Source organism: Callionymus lyra, chromosome 17, assembly GCF_982586985.1.
Source record: "Callionymus lyra chromosome 17, fCalLyr1.hap1.1, whole genome shotgun sequence".
Lineage (NCBI taxonomy): Eukaryota > Metazoa > Chordata > Actinopteri > Syngnathiformes > Callionymidae > Callionymus > Callionymus lyra.
This window is the reverse complement of record NC_141834.1, coordinates 2544730-2550729: the sequence shown is the minus strand read 5'-3', so window position 1 is coordinate 2550729 and position 6000 is coordinate 2544730.

The following is a 6000-nucleotide window of genomic DNA, read 5'->3' as shown; positions in this document are numbered from 1 at the left end:
TCATTCCTGCGCCCGAACGCTACGCTGGGGACATGGGTACGTGCAGGGCCTTTTTGATCCAGTGTTACCTAGTTTTCAGTCAACAACCCCTCACCTACCCCACTGAAAGGGCTAAGATAGCTTACATTATGGGGTCACTTAAGGGTAATGCCTTAGCGTGGAAATCAGCAGTATGGGACAGTGATTCTCCAGTCAGGGATAATTTTGATCTTTTTGTTGCGGAAATGAGGAAGGTTTTTGATCACCCCGTGGAGGGAGGGGAGGCCGCCAAACGCCTTATTTCCTTACGCCAGGGCTCCCGCAGTGTAGCTGAGTTCTCCATAGAGTTCAGGACCTATGCAGCAAGATCGGGCTGCAACGATAAGTCACTACGTGGGCTTTTTCTTTCCGGTCTCAGTGAGTCCATCAAGGATGAGCTGGTTACTAGGGACTCTGGAAATGATCTCCGTTTCCATCCGGCTGGATAACCGCCTACGCGAGCGGCGTAGGGAGAAGACAGGGAGTTCCGTACCCCCAGCACTCTCTACTTCCTATTCCCCACACTTCCCGAGAGCTACCCTCTCTGCCCCCGTGAGATGTGCCGTGCCCGAAGAGGAACCCATGCAGCTGTGGCGCACTCGTCTCACCGAAGCTGAGAGGTCCCGTCGTTTAAAGACCGGAGTGTGTTTGTACTGTGCACAACCCGGACATCTCATCTCCACCTGTTCGTCACTGCCAAAAGACAAGGCCCAGCAGTGACACTCTGGGCCTTGCTGAGCCACCCCCCCTCCGTCCCCGTTCCTCTCGGTTCACGCTCTCTCCTGTATGCCACTCTTCTGTTCCTCGGACGTCCCTTGCCGGTATCCGCCCTGGTGGACTCGGGAGCGGACGAAAACTTCATTGACGCCAAGTTCGCATCTCAGGTTGGCATTATTTTCGAACAGTTACCCTCGCCCCTAAACGCTAACGCCTTAGATGGCCGCCACCTGGCCCTTATTACTCATCGTACCAAGCCCCTTGAATTAATTGTTTCTGGTAATCACCATGAGAAACTTCAGTTTCACGTCATCCAGTCTCCTCTTACCCCTCTGGTCCTGGGTTACCCCTGGCTCAAGCGGCACAACCCCCATTTCGACTGGTCGTCTGGCAACGTGGTGGGTTGGAGCATCTTCTGTCATTCCACCTGCCTTCAATCTGCCCTGCCTCCAGCAGAGGGAGGTGTTCCCTCGCCCCAGGTACCCCCCGACCTCTCCTTGGTTCCCCCAGCCTATCATGACCTAGGGGAGGTGTTTAGTTGTTACACCTACTAGGAAACGGGCACACAGTTGACATAGAATGTGACACTTTGATTACAGACAATTGGAAACTTGAGAATCTAAAGATCAAGATAGTTTGCGTCTGTTTGTATGTTCGGGGCAAATGGTTGCAAATGTATATTTTTTTATACTATTTAATTTAATATAACATTCCAATTTTCCCTTCACTCTAATATTCTAAGCACCCCTAGTGTGCCCCACTTTGAAAACAACTGGTTTAGGCTACTATGCTTACCAATATTTACAATATATGAATTTCAGGGGTCACCAACGTGGTGCCCACGGGAAGCAACGAAGAAGCTCTTGGGCCTATCCAAAAACATTTTTTTTACATCTTATTATGTATCTTGAGGTATTCGACCGATGGGCTAATATAACACCTACTACTTACCTTTACAGTGTTCAAATTCAATATCAAATCAAATTCATTAAAGGTCATTGGCCAAACGTAAACAATGACAAGTACAAGTACTGATCTAAACACTGTAATGAATATAAGCTGAACAACACCACACCTGAATTTCATTGGTAACTTACACAACACTTACAGTACTATATTTCAAATGGTACCTTTTTCATTAATGTTTTCATCTGCAGATCCATTTACAAGAGTTCTATATTGGCAATTCTCAAGTTTGAATTGAACATCTCCTTAGTTATGAGATTTGAGAAACAAACTGCGTTTAAATGTGTTTTTTGGATGAAGGAAGTGTAATCGAATTCCCAGTAGAGCATGAACTACTGCATTGCTTTGTGACAGCGAGTCACTCATTTATCACTTATTTTCTGTGGGAAATCATCAAGCAAACACTAGACCGGTCTGGTTGCATTCACTAACACTATTGTCATGCCAAACTTTGGCTTTGACCTAGTGGTTTGCAGCAACAGGGGTCACTGCAAGTTTCAGAGTAAAACAATTTAAAATGAATCCCTTGTTCAGTGAAGCAGGAAACGTGTGACATATATCAAGCTTGGAGACTCAAAATGTTTTGTTATAGTGTGGCAGTTTAGTTAGAAATATAATGTTGCATGAATTAATTATTTTACTTCAAAGCTTGATGTGGTGTTTACCATGGTGGCCCTGATGTGTAAAGTACAACCACAAACTACTATTTTGAATTTCTGAATGAAACAACATGGTAAAATATTCACATTATGCTTGTTTCTTCTTCATCAAATGAGGCTCCTTGAACTGATACAGTTTATTTTAGAAATTTTGAATCCTGTGAACCTTGGGAATATGGACCACCCATGTTATTTTTTCTCATCCAGACAGAAACGTATAAATGTATACTGCTGAATGAACTATTTTTAGTTTTTCACCATATAGTTTTTTATGATACATAAATTAGACACAGATTATCATCTAAATGCCCACCTTTCTTATGAATAGAGTTGAACATTGACTAATGGGCAACACCTGGAAAAGTTGTGTTTGCTTCAAAAGCAGTCATGGGCCAGAACTCCAGATTTTCCACAATGCTGTTTTTCATATTAAATTGGTAAGTTTTTTGTTGGCATTGCTAGTTAATTAGGTTTGTGTGTCCTTGAATAACAAAAACAACAACAACAACAACAAGTAGACAATTCCCCGCCGGGAAGGCTGTGCACTTTGTCCAGTGATGAAAAAAACTATGAAAGCTACAAAAGTGGCAAATCCAACGTTGATGGATTTGGATTCAACATTTTAAAGTTTGAATGGCATTTATAGGTGAACGTACGCCAGAGCAGGAGATGTTTAAAAAAACGTTGCAGTTCTGCGACTTTTTGACCTTTTCCTATTCATTCCTTATGGTAAATCTATCGCAGTTTTTCGCAACTTGGGTAATAAGAATAGGCCCGGGGAATAACGATAGTGGGCTGGCAAGTACAGCTCACTAATTACTATCCTTTTTTTTTTATTTTTTTATAAATAGAGATGTATTGATGTTACAGATAAGCGTGAGGTTGGAGATGTGAATGCATAAATGACAGAAATACTTTTATCTTAAAGGTATTTCTGCAGTATATTTTAATGACAGAACAAAATAAATACCATTTTTTTAAATTGTCATCACAGTATAAAAGCCAGATAACATAAACAATTATACTTTGCGACTATACTATAGATAGTTATATACTTAAAAGGTTCATTATCCTGCTTGCATTAAGCAACAAATACAGAAAACAATAGAATGAAGGTGGAGTGGTCATAGTTTTTCTCAGCGTTCTTGGATGTATGTTTTACAAGAGGAACGTTTTCCAAATGAGCTCCAATATAGGGTTATATCTTATTCCTGGAAAATGTATTTCCAGAGAGAATGTGTGAAGGAGAGAACCCTTTTTTTTTTAGCTGAGAAGGTTCTGACTGTTGGTCATTAGTTAAGATAGAAGGATGCAATTGAACACAAGTAAAGTAAATGAATCCATGAGATAATTGGTTCCGCTCTATACGATCAAAGGCCCTTTCTGCATCTACGGATAGAACTCATTGTGAAGTGTTTTCTGCTTTTCACAATTTGTGTAAAACAAGCTCTTAATCCTCAAAAATTACAGTTTTTCCAATTGCGTGTTTTGAGAGACGGTCAGATTAAGTTTGAAGTTTAAAAAAATAATAAATAAAGATCCAGGTTTTGAGCTTGGATGTACTGTCGATCTCCTCAATTTGTTTTGCTATTTCTTAAGTTTCATCCTTTTTGAATATGTGTCACATGCGTCACATACAGGTAAGCAAAAGTGTCCCAAAAAGTAAGATATTTTTGTATTATAAGTACGTAAAAAATCTGAATATGATCCTCCATGTACCAATAAAAAGTATCCAACAGCAGTGTTAAATGAAAGTGCCATTAGTGTTTCTTAATTTGAGAAAGACCGGGTAGGTACATTGACAAAACAACAACTCTATGGCTGGGATATAAAAAAGCACCAAGGCCCCATTTTTAAAGGTAAATGAATCCGACCTGTTTATGATGGCAGGTTTATACAAAGATTTGTCAGGCCAGTTGCTATCGCCACCCAGGATGAGAGACTAAAGATTTAGATTTTGTTCGAGAAGAAAAGAAAAATTGTCCATATATGGAGCAAAAACATTTGCAAAAAATTTCCTACCAACTATAATCTTTCTTTTTTAACAAAGGAACATGAGTAAATGGTTGCCAAACCCTCTGCACATCCAGAATTCTGCCGCTAGGATCATAATGAGAGAGAGCATAAACATGAGTGTATAACCCATCGCCTGTGGAACGTTCTACTCTTGAAAACGTGTGGCAGCAAAACACATTGAATGTTTTAAAGTGAGTAAAACTTCTAAAGTTCAACACTTTAGACTAGTACATATTCTGTTAAAACTGATGTTTTTATATAAAGTGATATATTTTATTGTTTTAACCAATATCCTGCTTTTATGTTATTATTTATTTTGACATTTCTTGTTTTTACTGTGTGGTTATTATTGAAGAGTCTATGATGAATAAGGGACCACAATTCAAAGCAGTAAATTATTTTCAATGCTTATTTTCATTTATTTTTCTACGGGTAAAAAAATACTTGGACAAAAGAGATAGGCGTCCCGTCATTGCACTTTCCTCCCATGGATTTTCTGTAAGCAAAATCGATCATACATTATCATTTGAAGTTTTCTTATTTCTTCCAGCGTTCCTCTAAAATAGAGCGTTAAGACTCGTCAGTAAGTGTCCAACACCGCCCTCTACTGTTATAATGTTATACACTGTAGGGAAGTAAATAAGTAAGTGTGTATAAGTGAGTTATTTATATTTGTAGAGCTATTTTCCAGACCAGGGTCACAAAGCGCCTAAACAATAAAAACAATACTATATATGCTAAAAGGTCAGTAACATTTTATTTGTAACGTCATCTATTGATTATATTTATATTAATATTTATTGGATATAAAATAAATGTTATTACCTTACCAATACAAGAAAATTCTAATTGTGATTGCACTAGGGCTCCGCAAATTCACGAGAATGCTCAGGAGATTATACAACTAATATTAAATTAAATACATAAATTTCATTTAAATTAACATTGAAGAACATTTAAATTTGTTCTTATAGAGGTTGCATTATCTCATTTTCTAAATGAAAGATATTTTGATGCATCAAATATTATTTGTAGTAGTAATAGTTTGTAATATAGTAAGACATGAGCCCGACAAGGTTTTGTATATATTATTTTTTTAAATGCATTATAGCAATAAACAGAAGTAAACTAAAGTAAAGTCTGGATGGATGCCCTCACATTTGTTACCAAGTCATGTTTTTTAAATTGATTCAATCAATCCCTCCTGGTTGTAAAATGTTTGGCTTTACACAGGTTTATAATGTGGGGCAAATATGAAGATCGTTCCAAAGCTCAGGAGCAACAGCCTGGAAGGATTTATCTCCTCTGGTCCTGAACCATGTGCACAGAACCAGGCTGGATCAGATCACTGATGTAAGGTGAAGCCGGAAAGTAATTTTAAAATTGATCCTGAAAGAAACTGGCAGCCAATGCAGAGTATTAAGGATCAGGAAAATGTGAGTTCTCCTACTAGATCAGGTTAGGTTTAATTTGAGGTCTCTGGATCAGAATCTGCTGATGGTTTCACACATTCGCTTCCAAAGGAGAGAAATCCTTCCAGGCTGTTGCTCCTAAGCTTTGGAACAACCTTTCTCTCTTTGCTTGATGGATCTACTGACTCCTTCAAGAAACATCTTAAAACATT